This window comes from Eptesicus fuscus, chromosome 8 (genome assembly GCF_027574615.1).
Source record: "Eptesicus fuscus isolate TK198812 chromosome 8, DD_ASM_mEF_20220401, whole genome shotgun sequence".
Classification (NCBI taxonomy): domain Eukaryota; kingdom Metazoa; phylum Chordata; class Mammalia; order Chiroptera; family Vespertilionidae; genus Eptesicus; species Eptesicus fuscus.
In genome coordinates, this window is record NC_072480.1 from 44,264,083 (window position 1) to 44,286,069 (window position 21,987).

The 21,987-nt window shown below is 42.8% G+C and overlaps 1 protein-coding gene across 7 annotated transcripts in view; it reads left to right on the forward strand.

Moving 5' to 3' along the window:
- LMO7 (LIM domain 7) overlaps positions 1–21,987 on the forward strand; it is a 214,675-nt gene that overhangs the window by 19,904 nt on the left and 172,784 nt on the right. The gene's annotated exons all lie outside the window — the stretch shown is intronic.

The window sequence follows — 21,987 nt, forward strand, 5'->3', positions numbered from 1 at the left end:
CGACCGAAATGTGGAACAACCAGTCGCTATGATGCACACTGACCACCAGGGGGCAGACGCTCAATGCAGGAGCTGACCCCTGGTGGTCAGTGCGCTCCCACAGTGGGAGTGCCGCTCAGCCAGAAGCTGGGCTCACGGCTGGCAAGCACAGCGGCAGTGGCAGGCGGGCGATAAGGAGCGAAGGGGTCCTGCACTGTGAGAGCCCAGAATGTGAGAGGGATATCTGACTGCTGACTTAGGCCCGATCCCCTGGGGATGGGGCCTAAACCAACATGTGGATAATCCCCCAAGGGGTCCCAGTCTGCTAGTGGGCGCAGGCTGGACTGAGGGGACCCCCCCTCAGTGCACGAATCCGTGCACCGGGCCTCTAGTCTAGTATATTTGTGTATATTTTAGATGTGCATCATAAAATAGAAGAGTAGAAAAAATGTAGATTGAATGAGGGTTACAATTATTGTCCAGTGTAATTTCACAGCCCACCCCAATGTATTTCTTAGCTTTTCCTAGATCTGATCATATTCCCTTCCCATGCCACCTGTCACCGGAGGCACCCTTGAGGTCTACATCATCTTGGCTATTTAGCCAATTAGCCTGCCATTGGATTTGACCATTAGGAGGATGTCAGATGGAGATAAGAAAGAAAAACGGAAGGATCAGAGGTTTCTTCCCCATTCCCTCCCACTGCCTCTCAAGAACCTTCACAATTAAAACTCCCATCTGCCTGTCCTTAACGGCCAGATTTCTTTTCTGATTTTCAGCAATAGTATTTCTTTCTCTGACCTTCTCAGCCACTCAGGAAGATGCCTTCCCACTCTTGCTAACTTCTGTGTCTTGACATCCCTTGTTTGTTCCTTTCCTTCTTGCTATGCATTTGTAAGACCTTTCCTTCTTTAGTCTCTTCATTTAAATCTTGTGAAGTGTGATTGATTTCCTGCTAGAATCCTGATTTATAGTCCAAATTTCTTTTCTCGTGGAAGGGCAGAGGATAGGGTATTGATGAAAATGAGGAAGTTGCATTTTTTACATGAAAAAGAAACTAGATTCAGTGTTGTCTTATGAGTTCAGTATTTGCCATGGAGAGGTCCACTATGGCTACACAGAAAGAAAGGTACACAATGAATTTTAATAATTTGTGGTCACAATACATTAAGTGATTAGTGCAACCTGACCTAAGTTTATGTTTGAGTAGTATATAAATATGGCTAATATTCCTAATGCCAAGTTGTGAATTATCTATTGATTAACAGATTTTCAGGTCTAAATTCACTAGAATAACACAAAACTATTTATTGGGCTCCATCAGAGACCTGGAGAATACCCCCTTAACCACAAAATACCAGAGTCCATGGCAGACTGCTTCCAGTTGGGCTGATGACTTTTCTTCTCTTACTCAGCATTTCTTTCCTCCAGAAGCTACATGACTAAGCCACTTAGTCTCAGTTCTCTTTCCATAAGAATTAATAGTACCAGTATTACATGCAAAGCATGGAATTTGTTCAACTCCCCCCGCCCCCCAAGAAATTTCAACTGAGCCATCGTCAAAGCTGCTTATGCATGACAAAAACTTTAATAATAATTTTAAACTGGTAGAGGCACTATGGAAAACAGTATGGTGGTTTGTAAAAAAATTAAGAATAGAGTTACCATATGACCCAGCAATTCCTCTTCTGGGTATCTACCGGAAAAACTTGAAAACATTTATTTGCAAAGACATATGCACCCCTATGTTCATTGTAGCATTATTCCCAGTGACCAGGACATGGAGACAACCAAAGTGTCCTTCAGTAGAGGATTGGATAAAGAAGACGTGGTACATGTATATGATGGAATACTACTCAGCCATAAGAAAAGATGGAATACTGCCATTTGTGACAACATGGATAGACCTTGAGAATATAATGCTGAGCGAAGTTTGTCAGAAAAAGCTAAGAACCATATGATTTCACTCATCTGTGTGATATAAAATGGAAACTCATAGACACAAATAACAGTATGGGTACCGAGTAGTAAAGGGAAAAGGGGGCTAAATATATGGTGATGGAAGACGATTTAACTGTGGGTGGTGGGCACACAATGCAATATACCAATCATGTATCATAGGAATGTACACTTGAAACCTATATGACCTTATTAACCAATGTCACCCCAATAAATTTTTTTTTTTTTAATATATATTTTATTGATTTTTTACAGAGAGGAAAGAAGAGGGATAGAGAGTTAGAAACATCGATGAGAGAGAAACATCGATTCAGCTGCCTCTTGCACACTCCCTACTGGGGATGTGCCCGCAACCAAGGTACATGCCCTTGACCGGAATCGAACCTGGGACCCTTCAGTCCGCAGGCCGATGCTCTATCCACTGAGCCAAACCGGTTAGGGCAATAAATTTAAATTTAATAAAAATAGTATCATTTCCAAATTAAAATCTGATCATTTAGTAATCCTGCTTAATATTCTTTAATCACCTCTCATTGCTATTGAGATGAAAATCAAAATCTTTAACAAGGCTTAAAGAAAGGGCTATGGAGGACCCTTGTCTGCACACCTATTGGGCCTTATTTACACCACTTTCCTGTAGTGTGCTCACATGTGGCCACAACATTCTTTTTTCAATTCCTCAATTATACTAGGCTCCTTTCTGGCTCAAAGCTTTTGCCGAATTTTGTTTCTTTTCCCCTGAAAGTCCCCTTCTTCCAGCCCAACTTCAACTTCACCTTGTATTCATTTTTCAGAATTCAGTACAAATGCTGATCTTTCATGGAAACCTTCACTGACCACCCAAATTATAATCCTACTAGAGGCCCGGTGCACAAAATTCATGCATGAGGGGGTGGGTGTCCCTCAGCCTGGCCTGCACCCTCTCCAATTTGGGACATCCCTCTCACAATCCAGGAACGCTGGCTCCTAACCGCTCACCTGCCTGCCTGCCTGCCTGATTTATTCTAACTGCCAACCTGATTGCCCCCTAACTGCTCCCTTGCCGGCCCGATCGCCCCCAATTGCCCTCCCCTGCCGGCCCGATCGCCCACAACTACCCTCCCCTGCCGGCCTGATCGCCCACAACTACCTTCTCCGCCTTCTCCACTGGGACCCGCCTCCATGCCACGCAGAGCTGTGGGACCCCCAGGCCTCACTGCGCTGAGCGGCTGCCAGGCCCCGCCTCTGCTGTGCGCGTGGCCATCTTGTGGTGGCCATCTTGTGGCGGCGTCACGAGGGAGGGCCACCTAGGCTTTTATTAGTATAGATTAAGTCTTCTAATAATGGATCCTGTGATTTATTGTTATTATTTAGCAGGCAATTAGAAATATGAGTCTATAGTTCTGGGAAAAAATCCAGGTTTTGAATATAAATCTGAAGTTATTAGTATTTATTTAAAGCTAGAAGGCTAAATAAAATAATAATAACTTCAATCCCCAAACAACCATGAACTTCTGTGAGTTGGATATCATTTTTACATTTAAAAAATTATACCTGCCTTCCAATACTATTTGAAATCATTAGGGTACAAGTGGCAATAGGTTTGTTTTTCTCTAATGAAGGGGACAGAGGAGTTATTTGAAACATTACATCTCTCTCACCTATTTCTTTGGTGTATAGGTATATCATCAGCTCATGAGTTTCCCTTTCTTTATAGTCCACAGTAACTTGCTCAAGAGAGCCGCTGGGTGATCAATGGTGAGCTGGGTTTATACAGAGGATATTGCTAAGAAATGAAGCAGCATTCCAAATGTGGTCCAGTGTCACTCTTCACATTGACTCTTGGGGACTATTTCTACATAACGATACTACTTAAAACTATTTTATCATTCAGATTCACTGTATTGCATCATTTCATAAGTCAGTCTCTTGGAGGAGGCTATACCCTCCTCAGTATGTTCCCCCAACAGCACCCGGAACATCATGCTGCTCCCACTAAACAGTATGTGCTATTATATCTATATTTTCCAAACACACGGTTCTCTGCAGGAAAAGAAACAAGCAAAATAATAGCTAAATATAACTTTTCAAGTGCTAAGTGTAATTATATACTTTGAAATAACAAATAATGCCAAAAATATTTTGGGGAAAAGTCTAGACTCAAGAACAAGATTTCACAACTTCCACCCTCTTGGCATTGGGGGCCAGATAAACCTTTGGTATGAGATATTACCTGTGCATTTCAGGATGGTTCACGGTATTCCTGACCTTTACCCAGTAGAAGTCAATAGCACTCCCATCCCAGCTGTAACAATAAAAAATGTCTCCAGACATTCCCAAATATCACCTAGGGGGTAAAATTACATCTAGCAGAGAACCAATGCTCCAGATTCGAATAAGACTATCATTTTGGTCCACAATTCACACAGAGTAGTGTAATATTTAGGATATGTTGAAGTTTTAACACCACCAGTTTCCATAGATTTCAGGATGAGAGCAGGTAGGGATGTGTCTCCTTCACACAAGGGTAGAAGAGTATAAATATACCTAGGAGCAGAGAAGTTTCCTACTGGTGTCTCAAGATGGAACAAGGATGTGCCCGGCAGATTTCTTGCCCACCACCTGGACAGAAACCACTGAGCATCCACTACATAGGGCAGCCCAGAAGCTGGACCTGAGTTACAATGAGACAAGGAAAAAGAACCACATATCCATGAAGGTCCAGCAGCAAAAGAAAAAAATCCATAAAATCTTCCCCACTCCGGCCCTGGCCTGGAGGTTCAGTTGGTTGGAACATTGTCCCATGCACCAAAAAGGTTGCAGGTTCAATTCCAAGTTGTGGGTTCCATCCCCAGTTGGGGTGCGTACGGGAAGGCAATCAATCGATGTTTCTCACATCAATTTTTTTTCTCTTCCTCTTTCTCTCTCTCTAAAAAGCAATTTAAAATGTCTTCAATGAAATAGAGCTAATAGAGCACTCACGTGACAACTTGAGCAAAAACAAGCACTTCAGGAAATTCAAATCAATAAAAAATTTGTTTTTGTAACCAAAGAATATATAATTCATGTAGTAAAAATAATTAGCAGTTGAGTTGAAGCTACAGCACTACCAAAATCAGTGGCCTCAAATATCAACCACAGGGCAAAACTACAGAGAGAGAAATCATGAGGAGACTTTGGGGAAGAGCTATAGGAGACCTAAATACAAACAAAAAGTTACAAAAAGATGTGAGTGATAATTAAACAAAATAAAATTTCAATGAGTCAGATAAAATCTGATATATTCTGATGAAGAAATAGTTCCAGATAAGACTTCTCATCTACAAGATTGGAAGTGAGAAGACTGAGGAACAACTCCACAGACTTCAGAGGGACAAAGTCTGCAATCCAAAACTTCTATAGCCAAACAAGCAATCATTCACCAATCAGGTAATAGGAAGATATTTTCAGATTTCAAAGATTCCAATAGTATTTTATCCAAAGTGGGATCTAAGGAGAATATGAGAAATTCATATAATTAAGCATATAACAGAGGTTATGAGAAGATGAAGAAGAAACAATAATTCACCAAGAGTAATGAGATTGAGATATGTAATATTAAATAAGGACTCTTTCTTTTTTTTTAAAGTTTTTATTGATTTTAGACAGAGAGGAAAGGCTGGGAGGGGGAGAGAGAGAAACATCAAAGAGAGAGAGAAACATCCATCAGCTGCCTCCTGCACACGCCCCCCTATTGGGGAGCAAGCCAGCAATCCGCGCTTGTGCCCTGAATGTAACCGGCGACCTTTTGGTACATGGGATGACAATCAACTGAGCCACACCATTCGGGGCTAAATAAGGACTCTTAAGGTCAAAATCCTGCAAGGAAAATTCTCAATCTAGACCTAGAGTTGGGCTGCAGGAGAAGAGAGAGAAAGAGAGAGAGAGAGAGAGAGAGAGAGAGAGAGAGAGAGAGAGAGAGAGAGAGAGAGAGAGATTAAGTGTATTTTATGTTGGTTATTTCATTTGCTTTTACCGCAATGGTATATATTCAGGAATGGGATTGCTGGGTCATAGGCTATGCACACATTTATTTTAACCATTAAATACTTGCCAGATTGCCCTCCAGGAGGTACCCACAGCTACACACTATCTAGCACTGGGTAAGTTTCTCTCTTCTTACCTCTTGTCCTTATTGCTAAGGGTTGAATTGTGTCTCCTAGAAAAGATATGCTGAAGTTTATTTGTTTTTAAAAATATATATTTTTATTGATTTCTGAGAGGAAGGGGGAGGGAGAGAGAAACATCAGTGATGAGAGAGAATCATTGAATGGCTGCCTCTTGCAGGTCTCACACTGGGGTGTATTGCCTTCAGTAACTCTGCGGAGTGACTCACCGTGTCCTGCCCCTTCTCTCCTCTCAGGGTCTTTACTACTTTTGCTTTCTTCAGGTCCCTCTGCTCCCCAGGGGTCGAGGGGCACCTTGGTCTTAGGAGGCTGTAGAGTGGGCATATGCTGCGCCATGAGTAGAAGGCATTTTCGTTCTTAAATAATTCTTGGTCTCTACCCTTGGAAACCCATCCTCTGGAGTTTTTTGAGATTTTATTTCTGGGTAGTAGAGAAGATGCCTTATCCCTTGTCAGAAGTTTCAGGTGTGAGGAAGGGTTGGGTGAAAGGTACTTTGTTAATGGCATTTAAGAATGTTAGTAGGGAGTATGGAGTGCCCCGGAGTGATGTTAATGCAAGGCCACAGATATTTTTGCAAACTTACATTTTCACATTTAGTTTTCTCACTGTTCATGTAAAATCACTTATTCTAAGAAGTTTTGGTTATTCTCTCCAGCAATAATTTTTCCTTCTATATATTATTTTATATTTTAATTTTACCTGTAGTGTATATAATAACCATCTCCTTTAAAACAATGACTTTTGCTTAGCTTTGCTTCCATTTTCCCTATTTTTTTATCTTTGTGTTTCCAATAGTACTGTGTATATATAGTAGATGCCAAAATGGTTGAAGTGTATTGAACTATTGTTAAATACCTTACTTTCCGGCGTATAAGACGACTGGGCGTATAAGATTTTCCTGGGTTAAAAAGTCGTTTAATATGCCGGAAAATACGGTATATTGGACTATATTGATGGGATTAGATATAATGGATTAGATATATTGGACTACCGTATTTTCCAGCGTATAAGATGACTTTTTAAAAGTATAAGATGACTTTTTAAAAAGTATAAGATGACTTTTTAAAGTCATCCCTACCTGCTCCCAGGAAAATCTTATACGCCCAGTCGTCTTACACGCCAGAAAATACGGTACTAATGTTAGAAAGGAATGGTAGCTTCTTGACATTGGACAGCCAAGAATAAAATTCACATGTCTGAAAGTGCTTTGTAAATGTGACCACAAGCAAGTTACTGAACTTCTCTGTGCTTTAGTTTTCCTATTGCAAAACTAGAGGCCCAATGCATGAAAATTTGTGCAGGAATAGGCCTTCCTTCACTGGGCTGCTGGCACCGGCTTCCCTCCGGCACCCAGGACCCAGGCTTCCCTCCTACAGCCGCCCGCAGGCACTCGGGACCCGGACTGTTTCCCTCTGGCTGCCCGCAGGCACCCGGGACCCGGACTGGCTTCCCTCCAGCCCCGGCTTGGTCAGGAAGGACGTCCAGAATGACGTCCGGAAGATGTCCGGTCTAATTAGCATATTACCCTTTTATTATTATAGATGGGAGTAGAACCTGCTTCATGGGGCTTGGGGTATGAGACAAGGCAAGTAAAGAGTTGTGGCCACCAGAAGTGAGGAACAGCGCCAAGTTCCAGGAAGGTAACGAAGACCCTGGAGAGTGCACAAAGGAAGAACAGTGACTGGTAACCAGACACCCTTCCAACCGCTGCCACCTGTTTCTAGTTTCTCTTCCTCCTCTTGCTGGAGGAATACAGCTGGCATGAGAAATGGCCTCGTGCTGGTACTGTCACACCCAGAGTGCATCTCCACTGGAAGCAGGTGTGTCCTTTCTCCTTCTATACTTTATTTTTATTTTAATAACTTTATTGAAGTATCATTTACCTCCCATAAAAGTATTTAAAAATATTTTTATTGATTTCAGAGAGGAAAGGGAGAGGGAGAAAGAGAGATAAAAACATCAATGATGCGAGAGAATCATTGATTGGCTGCCTCCTGCACAGCCCCTAGTGAGGATCAAGCCCGAAACCTGGGCATGGGCCCCTACAGGGAATTGAACCATGACCTCCTGGTTTATAGGTCAACGCTCAGCCACTGAGCCACACTGGCTGTGCTCCCAAAGAAGTCTTGTGCTTCAATAAAGATTCTCAAGCATCCCACCTCCTCCTCCACCCTCCTTGTCATAATGATGTAGGGTTACTTTTATAGTTGAGTAATCTTTATTTAAATGTGTGTGCCTTCATATAACCAATGGACACAAGACACTGTGGGGGGTGATGTGAGGGCATGTGTCGGGGGGTAGGGGAGGCTGGGGGAGGTCAATGGGGTAAAAAAGGAGACATATGTACTACTATTTGTAATACTTTAAAAATATATATATAAAAAATGGGTGTGCCTTTCTGCTGCTAGAGATTGTAAATGTTTTTTTTCTTATTTACCTGCTATTTTTAATTTTCTTCTTTTGTATCAGAATTCTTTTTCACTTGCTATTTTAATAGTAAGTGAAAAGTGACACAGTTAAACTGAATGGATACTCATGCCTGACTGTGACTCACCCTTAATCATGTGTTAAACTAAATTTCTTAATGTTCCAAAGGTTCTTCTGTGTGGCACTCATGGAATTTTTAGAAACTGATCATTTAACAAGGGCTATAATTTTCAGCTGTCTTTTTGTTTTCTTATTTACCTTTACATTCTTGAAGTGTTAGGCCATTTTCATAATTACCCTGTGAGGACCAATAAAGAGATAATAATTAACCTCTTAAAGAGGACTGTGTGAGCAAAGATGGTGGTTTAAGTGTCCCAGGTTCACACCTCTCATATTGATGTTTGTGCTTTCGGGCTTTTAAGTACCTCCTTGTTCTCATCTAATCCTTCTGGAAGGTTCTCCTTTAGGAGTAGCAAATGAAGTTCCCATTTTACAGATGAGGAAAGTGAAGTCTACTTAAGGAATTTATATACACCTCCAAATGGTGGAGCTAAGGGCCTCTGATCTGAACCCTAATATCATTTATAGGTTGAGTGTATTTTCCTATGGGTTATTCTACTTGTTAATTAAAAGTAGATGTAAAGTTTCTTAATATTCAATTTTAACCCAGTGAGTATTTCTCTATTTTCTGGTATTTGCCTAGGAGAAAGAAGAACTTGTCCTTGTGAGGAAAGCATCCGGCCTTGTGGAATAAACCAAGCCCTGACCCTGTTCACAGAGGCGAACCTCTTACTAATTCTCTCTAATTACCTCACCACCCAGTTTTTCCCTTTTGGAAGTTTTCTGACTTTAATGCTGAGAGTTTAAAGGAGCACATGTAGCATCCGCTATCTAAATAATGTCTTTAAAAGGACCAGTGCATCTAATTTTTCATGTGCTTTTGATGCTGACAGTAACTGAGATGAATTGTTATATGGGGGACATTACTAATTGAAGATTACTAATGGGCTTTTGAAATGTCCTTCATGACTGTGTATATAGTGTATTTGATCATAGCAGATATAATACATTTGTTTTAATTGCTAAGTATAATACTTAGATATCAAAGAATTTTCTGAGATATCTATATTAAATTCAAGTTAAAAAATCTAATTGTACATTTTTTTCAAAGTTCAGGCATAAATTCCTGTTTATATTACATTCTTCTTTAATTTGACATAATTTGAGGTACAGTTCTGAATTAAAATTTCAGAGTTTTAATGTTTTAAAATATTAGCTTAAGAAATCTGAATGTAAAATAGTGTACATAATAATACTGAAGTTACTAAAATAAAGTGCTGTTTTTATTTACTTCCCTGTGGTAATGGTTTGGTGGAGCTAGTCCTACCAGTCTTAGCATGATTGGGGTAAATGTTAATTGTAAGATAAAATGGGTTTAGACTTACCTTTAATTGTCTTGAAGCTAATCATTTACCAACTGTTATGCTGAGGGACACAGGATAAGGACATTGCATACTGCTGAAAGGTAAAAACAACAACAAAACCAAGTGCAACAACAAAATTCTGAGATGTGATAAAAAATGTGACATAAAATTCACTGTACTGTAAATTTAATTATTTTGCTTGTTTTGTTTTTAAGAATCAAAATAGGACCTCCAAATGTTTAAATCAAAATCTTTACAATGTCAAAATCTTGTGCAGCATCAGCACTAATGGTGAATACTAGTATATTTTAGTTTTGGGGTTATTTCTGGTCTTTATGTCAAATGTTTAAGACAAAACACTTCGGTATCACTTCTGAGTGATACAGAAAAATTTGTAATATTTACATGAATATGATTTGTTTATATAATAGAAATCAAGTAACATAATGACTAGGGAACAATTAATATCTTTGTCCCCATGTGTTCGTGTCTGTAACATTTGTCAAATAAAACATTGATTTTCCTTTTACTAACTCTTCATGATACATTGGAATCCAATAACAAGGTTGATTTTAATTTAGATAACTTCTGGTCCTTGAAAGGATCTTTATAAATATCCCTGTAAGGCAACTATATATGTGTGTTCTTGCTCATAATTTCTTTGGAAAAATGTTTTTCATGGTTGAGGTCGATAGCTGAAAGGTATAGTTTTCAATTAGAAAAATGATTTATGTGTTGTAGAGAGTACTTGGGAAAGGCCCCTGAGCTGATTGTCATCTGAATCCAGTGGTGCCTGGCAGAGCCATGCCCTGGAAACATACCTTGCCAGAGGCAGGTGTGTTGTCAGCCTGACCTTCAGCTCAGGTGCCAGGGGGTGGGTTTCATTATCTAAATCCAGCCAAGCACCAGGAACAAACACGATTATCCAGGCCCACCCAAAAGTGACTATTACAAAGAAGCCACAAGAATGCGTATAATCTCCTTTGTCTTGGGCTTTAGTAAAACTTCCTGGTATTTTGCTGTATAAAATAAATGTGCTGTATAAAATAAACATGCTGTATCGGCTCTGGGTTACTGTCTCTCCATCAGAGGACAGCTGTCCCACCTGGCCCCAGCTTTTTCCTTCTATCTCTGTGTCTGTTTCCTTCTTGCATTTTCTCAATCCCCAGCTGCCCCTACTCAGGAACTGGACAGCTCTCTTAGCTGTGCTGGATGTGGAAAAGAGAGAAATATTTATAATGTGTCTCATTTTTGTTTGATTACTATTGTCAACCTAAAGAAGAGGTAAACTGAGGCAAACACAAACGACCAGAAATTGAGTTTATTTAGCAATAGCAGAGGCATTGTAATTTGGGAAATGCATGTGGTAGCAAGCTACAGGAGAGTCTGTTGAGGGTTTGGGATGGGCTGTATTTATGGTCAAGTGCAAAGGGGGAAGTCCAGCTGGAGTCCAAACAGTAAGTGCTTTGGCTTGAGGATGGGGTGGGATTGCTGGCCGATGTTCCTTAGCCAAGAGATAGATCAAGGTCTGTAAATCAGGCACTTCCGGGAAATCAGTCTGTGGGTTCTTAAGTTCTGTTCTGACAGTGCATGCGTGAGATTCTCCATTTCATATCCTCTGGTTCCATTTATTTATTTATTTATTTATTTATTTATTTATTTATTTATTTATTTATTTAAAATATATTTTATTGATTTTTCACAGAGAGGAAGGGAGAGGGATAGAGAGCTAGAAACATCGATGAGAGAGAAACATCAACCAGCTGCCTCCTGCACGCCCCCCACCGGGGATGTGCCCGCAACCAATGTACATGCCCTCGACCGGAATCGAACCCGGAATCTTCCAGTTCGCAGACTGAGGCTCTATCCACTGAGCCAAACCGGTTTCGGCTCTGGTTCCATTTTAGATAGAAATCCTTTCACACTATGAAAATGTAAAAGTAATTTCTGACCTTTAATTCTTGTTGAATTAAACACACTGATAAAGTAAGGTATGTTTATCCTGTCTAATAAAAGGGTAACGTGCCAATTAACCATCACTGTGCGACAAAGGTGGTGGCGCCCATAGCGCCCAGGCTGCGGAGGGAGGGCGGGCTGCGGACACATGCGGGGCTGCTGGGCTGGGGGTGTGCTCCGAGCCGCCGCTGCACGGCTCAGGGCATGCCCCAGCCCAGCAGACAGAAGCCCAGCGGACAGAACTCCCCCAGCCCAGTGGACACAACGCAGGGGGTCCTCTGCGCATGAGCTGCAGAGGAAACACCCTTTCTGACCGCTCATTGGCTAAGCTGCCGGTACACCACTCACAGCGTTCTTGGTTACTTGGGTAGTAAGAATCCAAGAAGGTGATCTAGGGTTTTTCCACCTCACTCCTGCAGGAAAAAACTAAGGTCCGCTGCTGGAGGGGCTAAGAAAGGTCATATCCTGCCCTAGCCAGTTTGGCTCAGTGGATAGAGCCTCGACCTGCCGACCGCAGGATCCGGGTTTGATTCTGATCAAGGGCATGTACCTAGGTTGCAGGCTCCTCCCTGGCCGGGGCCTAGGTCAGGGCTCATGTAGGAGGCAACCAATCAAAGTGTCCCTCTCACATTGATGTTTCTCTCTGTCTTTCCCTCTCTCTTCCAAGCTCTCTAAAAATCAATGGAAATAATGTCCTCAGGTGAGGATTAAAAAAAAAAAAAAAGAAAGAAATGTCATATCCTATGAAAGACACATCTTGAAAATGCCTAAAGAAAGTTGTCATTTTTTCGTGGTGAAGGGACTGGAGTTCGTGTTGATGAAAACACCTTGGTGGCAGCAGCAGCGGGGTGATGGGGCTGGTGCCTTCCCCTGATCAGCCCGGTCACCTCCCGCAGAGGGAGGCCAGACTTCGGCTTAGGCCGGCTCCCCATGGGGAGGGTCCTAAGCCGTTGGTAGGATATCCCCTGAAGGCTCCCAGTCTGTGAGGGGGCAGGCTGGGCTGAGGGACCCCTCCCCCCACCAGTGCACAAATTTCATGCACCGGGCCTCTAGTTTTGAAAATGTTTATCTATTGTTTAGGGTAGACTCCTTTCTGGACTTTTTTTTTTAGGTATTTTTTTTCTAGAAATTCCCTTAATGCTCTACCCTGTGCCAAAATTTTTTTCCAGTGGTATGTTCTGTGATATTTTCTCTTTGCTCTTCAATTTTTAAAAACATTTTAATATTCTTTAAATGGGGTTTTGGTATAAAGAAAGGTGAATATAAAGAAGTCTGTTGATGAATTCTTAAATATTGTTTTTTAATCTAAAACACTGCCTTGAGCCCTGGCTAGTGTGGCTCAGTTAGTTGGGTCTTGTCATGTACACCTAAAGGTTGCTGGTTCGATGCCCAGTCAAGGCACATGCCTGAGTTGTGGGCTTGATCTCCGGTGGGGAAGCATGCAGGAGGCAGCTGATCGATGTTTCCCTCTCTTTCTCCCTCTTCCTTACCCTCTCTCTAAAAATCAATAAAAAGTCTTTAAAAAAAATGAAAAGTTTCCTTGAGCCCTGGCTGATTCTGCTCAGTTGTTAGAGCATCGGCCCTCGGGGCATCAGAATCAGACTGTTGGGGAATGATAAGGAGTGCTTTTTGAAGAGGCAGTACTCAATCCAAGTCTTGGGAACGAGTAGGTGTGAGCTGGGAAATGTGGGACCAAAAGGCTTTTCATCTGAGAGGGAGCAGGTTGTGCAGAACGTGAGGAGGGAGTGTGTTGTTCTCAGGGAACTCCCTGAACTTTAGCTGGAGCTTTGAGGAGTGGCTGGGCACAGAGAATCATCTCAACCCTCTGGTGGTGGTGGTGGTGGGGGTGGTGGGGAGGGTGGGGGGGCGGTGGGGAGGGGGGAGAGAGTGTCTAGAAGTTCAAAACAATATTAAGAGTTTACTTGCCTTTTTCACCCTAATTTTCTCAAGAGCAAGCTGAGAATATTCCAGAGGCTATATGTGATGACATCATTGTTCTCATGGTTAATGGGATAAGGACTTGTGGATTCTTGTGTTTGAAAACATTCTCACTTTACATTTCTAAAACAGTAACTATCTATACAGCTAAGCCTCCATAAGCAAAAGCTCTTTGGGGCCGTCAATAATTTTTAAGAGCCTAAAGGGGTCCTGAAACCGAGAGACTGAGAATGCAGTTCTAAGCGTTTGGATTTTGAGTGAGTTTTGCAAGAGGATGAGGTGATCAGTGTTTATATGGAGCCTGCGTGGTGAAGGCAGACAGGCCGTGCTTGGGGGCCAGCCTGGGGCAGAGAGACTAGTTAAGCAGCTACTGCTGTCACTCTGGAGACACCTGAGGGCTCAAGCTGCTTTTGTTGGGTTAGATGTGGTGATACAAATAGGTCTTAAGTATCTAGAATCAGTAGTCCTGGAAGTTTTGTCTGAGGAAGAAGGCGGCTGGCTCCCAGGTTTTGACGTGGAATACTGGCAGCCAGTGCTATCGTACCTGAGTGAACAGCTTTCTTCACTGGCGCTTTGGAGGTGTGCTGCAGGTCCTGGCTTCCCCGTCCCCGATGAGAAGAGCTTGTCGTTCCAATCAGTGCGCTGCTGGGTGCAATGTGCCATTTTTCTCTGGTTGCTTTCAAGATTTTCTGGTTCGACGTAGTTCTCCGAAGTCTGATAGCATTTCTTTGCATTTATTTGTTTATCTTACTGATTTTTGTTTTGTATCTGTTTATCTTCTTGAATTGCTAAATGCGTTCCCTAGTTTTTGAGGATATTTTTGCCATTGGCCAGGGCAATGTTTTAATGTTGTTCCCCAGGTCCCTGAGATTCATTTTGTCAATCTCTCATCTTTCTGTTTTTTTTTCAGATTGAATAGTTTATATTGATCTGTCTTCTAAGAGTTCACTGACTCCCGTCAGCTTCCTGCTGTGGTTAATCCCACCCCGTGAAGGTTTTATTCCAGATCCTTTGTTTTTCAGTGCTCGAGTTTTCATCTGGTACGTTTGCTGTCGTTGTTATTCAGTGTTACAGTGTACACTTCTGTGTGAGGTTTCCTTTCATTATAATGATGAGCATTCTTCCTTTCTGTACCTGAGTGTTGGAGCACAGCCGCTTTGAAATCCTTGCCTGCTCATTAGAACACCTTGGTGTCTTGATTATCGTTTTCCTTAGGAATGAGCCTCAGTTTTCTGCTTTTATCTGAAGTAATTTGGATTGTATCCTGACATTATAAGGGACATGTTGTGGGAACTCTCAATTTTGTTACATTTTGCCAAAAAAATTGTATTTTTGCTTGTTTATTTGGTTAAAGCAGGCACTTAATTTGGGCTCAAACTGCAAATCCTGTGTTTCCTATAGTGGTGGCTGCCTAGGTCTCAGTGCAGCTCTTCTGCCTCAGCTGAATGCTTGGAGACTGGCTGTCCATCTGCGCCTCAGGGGTTATAGTCCCCTCTCCACCTCTCTCTTGCCTGGAATTTTCCTCTCATTTTCCAGTGACTGTAGTTGTCCTGGACTCTGTCCTCTAGTTCTGAGCCCGGTGAGACTGGTGTGTGCGTGTGTGTGTGTGTGTGTGTGTGTGTTTTTTAACCAAAGTTTGAGCCACTTGCATGGCACAGCTGGGGCTTGTCCTCAGGCTATAAACCTTAAAAAACTGGAAACTCCTCTAGTGCAGTTCCTTCTTCCGCATGTTAACTCAGTAATGGCCTGCTTTCATGTGCTCTCAGTGCTTTCCGAAATTAAAAAAAAAATTTATAGGGCCCTGGCCGGGTAGTTCAGTTGGTTGGAGCATTGTCCCAATATACCAAGGTTTTGGGTTCAATCACTGGTTAGGGCACAAACAAGAATGAACCAATGAATGCATAAATAAATGGAACAGCAAGTCAATGTTTCTCTCTCTCTCCCTTCCTCTGTCTCTAAAATCAATTAAAAATAAACAAACAAAAAAATATCTCCAAGTCCTGAGTTTATAGTTTTTATCTGTGGGAGAGTTGGTCTGTTAGGAAGTACCTGGTCATCTTAGAAATGGAATCATGATATTTTGTTGACATTAGTAACTGAGAAAAAAGATTATAAAGACAACTTAATTAAGTGGGAGTGGGGGGAAGTGAGGAGGAGGATGAATTTAATTTTGGTCATGTTATCCAACTGGTAGTAGTTATGGTGTGTGAACCTTAGAGGTGTGGTTTGGGCTGGAGATACAGATTTAGGAATTCTAAGCATGCTGCTAATGACTGAGATAGTGAGGAGGGATGGAGGGTGTTTTGAATGAAAGCATTGACCTGAATTCATAGCCCAGGCCGGTGGTCGGCAAACTTCGGCTAGCGAGCCTTATGGTGCTCTTTGGCCCCTTGAGTGTGGCTCTTCCACAAAATACCACGGCCTGGGCGAGTCTATTTTGAAGAAGTGGTGTTAGAAGAAGTTTAAGTTTAAAAAATTTGGCTCGCAAAAGCAATTTCAATCGTTGTACTGTTGATATTTGGCTCTGTTGACTGATGAGTTTGCCGACCACTGTCCCAGGGGAACAGCCATGTTTAAGAGGTAGGCCTAGGAAGCGGAAACCAATGAGGAAATTCAAAATCTAAGTGGAGTAATTTATAAGAGAAAGTTGTTATAGAAACCAAGCTAGTGGTCAGCAGCGGTTTGTTTTGTTTTGTTTTGTTCTTTTTTCAATTACAGTTGACATTCAATATTATTTATATTAGTTTCAGGTGTGCAGCATGGCGGTTAGACATTTATATAATAGTGGTCAGCAGTTCTTAACCTGGGATCTACTGATCTATTGGGGTAGGAGAACTTATATGTATATTTACATAGCCCATGGACACAGACGGTGGTGAGGTGAAGGCCTGAGGTGGGGCAGGAGCGGGTGGAGGGGGGGAAAGGGGAAGATGGGGGACATCTGTAACACCCTCAACAATAAAAATAAATTAGAAAAATTTCAGGGGGTTTCTGAACCCACTACCGTGTGTGTGTGTGTGTGTGTGTGTGTGTGTGTGTGTGTGTATGATTTTTCTGGGGTGAGGGTTCATACCATTCATTAAATTTCCAAAAAAGTTGTGTGACCTACAAATAGTTAAACCTTGAAATGAGCAGTATCAGATTGAAGTTCAAAAAAGTGACTGAAAAATCTCTAATCTGCAAATTTGGAGCTCCCTAGTGGCTTAGAGCATTTCAGAGTGAAGGTGGAAGACAAGCTGGAGTCACTGAGAAGTAAATTGGAGATGCAGAGGCGGATAGGGAGTATAGAATTCTCTTCAGGAAGTCTGGATGATAAGGGGGAGATTGCCTGATAGAGAGGAATAAGATTAAGGAAAGCATTGCACTGCCCCGCCTGGCCTCGTCTGTCCAGGCCACTTGCCATGCTATCTCCTTTGTGCTTCTACTCGGAGTTTTTCAGTTTGTGAAAGCTGCTCTGTGGTAAAACTCTAGGGTCTGCTGGTGTGGGCTGGCATGTATGTGTTCATAGCTTTTGATCCCAAAGTGGTTATGAGCTCCATGACAACAGGACTTATTTTTCTCTTTATTAGGGTGTTCTTTTCCTATAGCACCTTTTATTGTATCTGCATGAAGTGAGAACTTCATGGGGCTTCCTGGCAAAGGTTTCAGGATATGGGATAGGTCCACGATCTGGTGGAAACAGGGGTCCCAGTGCCAAGGGTGTAGGGAACATCTCTGGTGCAAGGTTTCCCTTACAGCTATGCCTGGATAGTCCCCGGTCCCTGGAGGGATTGCTGTGGCATACACCATAGGCTGGACTTCCTTTATAGGCCTGAACTTTGTCCAGGAGAAGTAGGAAAATATAGAATGTATAATCCCTGTTAGGCCCGCGCTAACAGGAGCCAGGCCAAGAGACATTGGGAGAGTTTAAGAAATGTTTATTACATTCTCTCACAGCGGGCTGAGACCAGTGTGTTGTGTCGCTCCTGAGGGAGTGTTTATGTTCTCTTATATAGGGACTGAGGTAGCTGCCTTATAGTGACTGGGGGAGCTGCCTGAACAGCAGGATGTCCTTGGAAGATAGGTTGTCTGGTGGGCGCACACCTCAGGCAGAGGGGAGTGAATGCCTGAGTCGGCAGGGGAGTGCCTGAGCTGGCTGGGAGTGTATCTTGTTTTCTGCATGTACAGGCCATTTGCTTCAAGGTATGGAAAAAACTTATAACAGTGTATTTCAGAAAACAGGTCCAAACAGGAGAGGCCAGGGGTACTATATCCTAACAATCCCCACCCCCTTTTTGTTTCTCCTTTCTTCATAGGAGAGAAGTGTGACTAGATGGGAAGATACTTGGCTGAAATAGTGTGGGAATTAGAAAGGTAACCTGAAGTAGGGGAGATTGAGATTCGGTATCTTCCTGCACTCAGCCTGATGTCCTTACGTTAAAGTTGCAAATTAGCTATTGTGGCTCATTCCTGCTTCTTTTATTTTCTACCACCAAGAAGTAGCCATTTCCCTGCTTCCCAGTAGGCCCTCCTCACCCAAGCCAGCTAGTTTAGCACAATTCTTCTTGTCCTCCTAGCCTAACGAAGCTGTCAAGTGTCACTGTGCTTCTAATCCTATATAATAATACCCTAATATGCAAATTGACCGAACGGCAGAATGACCAGTGGAATGACTGGTCGCTATGATGCACACTGACCACCAGGGGGCAGACACTCAACGCAGGAGCTGCCCCCTGGTGGTCAAGTGCGCTCAGCCAGAAGCTGGGCTCACAGCTGGCGAGCACAGCGGTGATGGTGGGAGCCTCTCCCGCCTCCGCTGCAGGTGGGCAAAGAGCTAGGGGTCCCAGACTGTGAGAGCCGCAGACTGTGAGAGGGATGTCTGTCTGCTGGCTTAGGCCCAAACCCTGGCCTAAGCTGGCAGGCGGACATCCCCCAAGGGTCCTGGACTGTGAGAGGGCGCAGGCCAGGCTAAGGGACACCCCCCCCCCCTCAGTGCATGAATTTCGTGCACCGGGCCTCTATACCAGATAATGGTGAAGATATTTCATTAAATATTAAATGGGAGCCAATTCTCCATCACCATCCAATTCTTATAATAGAAATTTGCTTAAAAAGGCATCTATGGTTGGTTAAATTTGTGGTAAAGGCATTTTATACCCTACTCTGCTCAGCCTCTTTTCAAGGAGTAAAATGTGTCAAATAGGCTGTGGACTTGCAGCTCCGTGGCCAGCCTGCTGCCTTGCTCTCCTCTGTGAGGGCTCTGCATCACTGCATTGGCCCTGCTCGGTGGGAAAGTGCAGGCTAACTGTGCCTCGTCAGTGACACAAATCTTCAAATGGCTTCTGAGAAATCTGAGTGCCTTGGGTAGTCTTCTTATTTCATTCATTGCTTAACTTTTAATAGTGAAAATGTAAACTTCGTATATATACTATTTTGTTCCTTGGTTTTGGTACTTAACAGTATAGCTGGACTGCCTGGATATGTTGGTACATAAAGGGCTTTAAAATTTTTCTTTTTACAGTTGCAAAATCTAATATTTGTAATTATTGTATTTCATTCAGTAGTTGAACTAGAATTTATCTAACCTGTACTCTTTTGATAGATATTTAAGTTTGTTCTGATCTTTGTAATTATAAACAACTAGAGGCCCGGTGCACAAAATTCATGCATGGGAGAGGGTGTCCCTCAGCCCGGCCTGCACCCTCTCCAATCTGGGACCCCCTCAGAGGATGTTTGACTGCTGGTTTAGGCCCGATCACACAGGGTTTGGGCCTAAACCGGCAGTCGGACATCCCTCTCGCAATCCGGGACCGCTGGCTCCTAACTGCCCTCCCCTGCTGGCCTGGTTGCCCCTAACTGCCCTCCCCTGCCAGCCTGATAACCCCTAACCACCTGTGCCTCGGCCCTTGCCACTATGGCTTTGTGTGGAAGGACATCTAGATGGATGTCCAGAAGACGTCCGGTCTAATTAGCATATTACCCTTTTATTAGTATAGATGTTTCAGCGAATAACATTGGGCATATGTTATTTTGCATGTGTGCAGTTATAATTGTGGGATGGTTTCCAGCTACCAACTTGTTGGTTTTCCTCTCTAGAGGGTTATGTTCCCACCAGCCAGTTAGGAGAGGGTCTGTTACCTCTGTTTTTATTCTTGGTCAATCAGAAAGATAACAATAGTATCTAGTAGTTTTGATTTTGTAACTGTCCAGTAAGTGAGATTGATAATCTCTTAATATTTTTAAGAACAATTTGTGTCCTTTCTGTTAATTCTTCATCCCCTCTCCTACCCCCAGCCCTGCTTTGTAGGAACTCTTTATTAATTAAGGAATTTGCCTCTTTGTCTAGCATATATGAGGTGCAAATTTTGTGTGTATGTTGGTTTGTGTTTTGTTTTTCTGGGAAGAAATTCTTTTTTTAAAAAAATATATTTTATTGATTTCTTACAGAGAGGAAGGGAGAGGGATAGAGAGCTAGAAACATCGATGAGAGAGAAACATCAACCAGCTGCCTCCTGCACACCCCCCATCGGGGATGTACCCGCAACCAAGGTACATGCCCCTGACCGGAATCAAACCTGGGGACCTTTCAGTCCGCAGGCCAACGCTCTATTCACTGAGCCAAACCGGTTTCGACAAGAAATTATTTTTATTGGTATGTAGTTGAGTTTATTATTCTTTTCTTTTATGGTGTCTGGGTTTTGTATATAGAGACCTTTCTCATTCCCAGAGAATAAATGTTCTCCCCATTTCTTTAGGTTATTCTGTAGAGTCACCTTGTGTGCTTTAAAGTCATTGATCAACCTGGAATTAATAATTTCATCTAAGGCATGAACATTGGATATAATTTTATTTTTCCTCAGATAGCTACCCAGGTGGTTCCCTTTTTGTAGTTGTTGTTTAACATGATCTACCTTTGGCAGACATTACAAGTTGCTCACTTGATATCCATTCTTCTCTCTTCACCACCCTGACATTTATGAGAATGTTCGTAAATCCAGATAAAAAGTTTTGTCTTCTCAGACACCTCTGAGGTAGCCATGAGTCACCTAGGACTAGGATATGGAGCTTCCAGGAGAGCTAGTGCCTTGCAGGCAAAAAGGGACTGACTGATGGCTAACCCTTTGGTCTTACCCTGACTCTCTTTTCCTGTTTGAATGGGGATATAAGGTGCAGATGTCCAGAATTTATGGGTCATCGTGGAAATGACTGTCGGTTGCACTTTAAGAAACATTTCTATGGATGCTGTGAAAATCACACAGGTAATTGTGAAAAATATAACAAAAGTACAGATACCTGTGGAAAAAGTTCCAGGGTCTGGCAGCAGAGGTCAGAGTGCTTCTGTGCATGTGTACGTTGGCCAACTCCAAGCAGAGGGAAATACAATGAAGGATGCAACTGAATGGAAGGACTCAGTTCTTAGTTTTTATTCTCCAAATTGGACTTGAGAGTTGGGATATACACAAAACTACACTGAGATATGATGGCATCTCAAACCAATATATGTTTTTTTCCCCCTCTCGCTGGGTTTTAGATGTGTTTTTGAAAGGCAGAGAAAACCTGACCAAAGGAAATGATCCATTTGGTTTCAGTGTATGGATAATATTCTGATTAGAGTAATGGAATAAGTAGTAGACAATCTTTTTTTTTTTATTTTTTAAATAGAGATTTAATTGTAAAGAAAATACAGCTAATAATTTACTGAAATTACTGAATTAAGTCTGCCAGGCACAGAAAATAGTTGTAGTGAGTATATGATTTCAGCATCAATTTCAACTCCCTATTCCTGTTACTTATAACTAGAGGCCCAGTGCATGAAAATTCATGCACTGAAAGGGGGGTCCCTCAGCCTGGCCTGCCCCCTCTCACAGACCAGGAGCCCTCAGGGGCGGGAGGTGACCTGGCGATCAGGGGAAGGTGACTCCCATTGCATCTCTGCTGCTGCCACTGCCGGCAGCGCAAGCCTCGGCCTGGCCCTGGTTACCTGAGCCTCGGGCGGCCCTGGGCGGCTGGGCAGCCACCATCCGAGGCTTGCCTGCGCTTTGGGCCCGCCCTGGATGGCTGGGGGGCTGAGGGGACTGGGGGACTCCGGAGGCAGGCATGTGGCAAAGAGGCAGGCAGGGCTGAGGGGACTGGGCGCCGCCATCTTGTGCCTGTGGGTGCTGCCATCTTTGAGGGCGTGG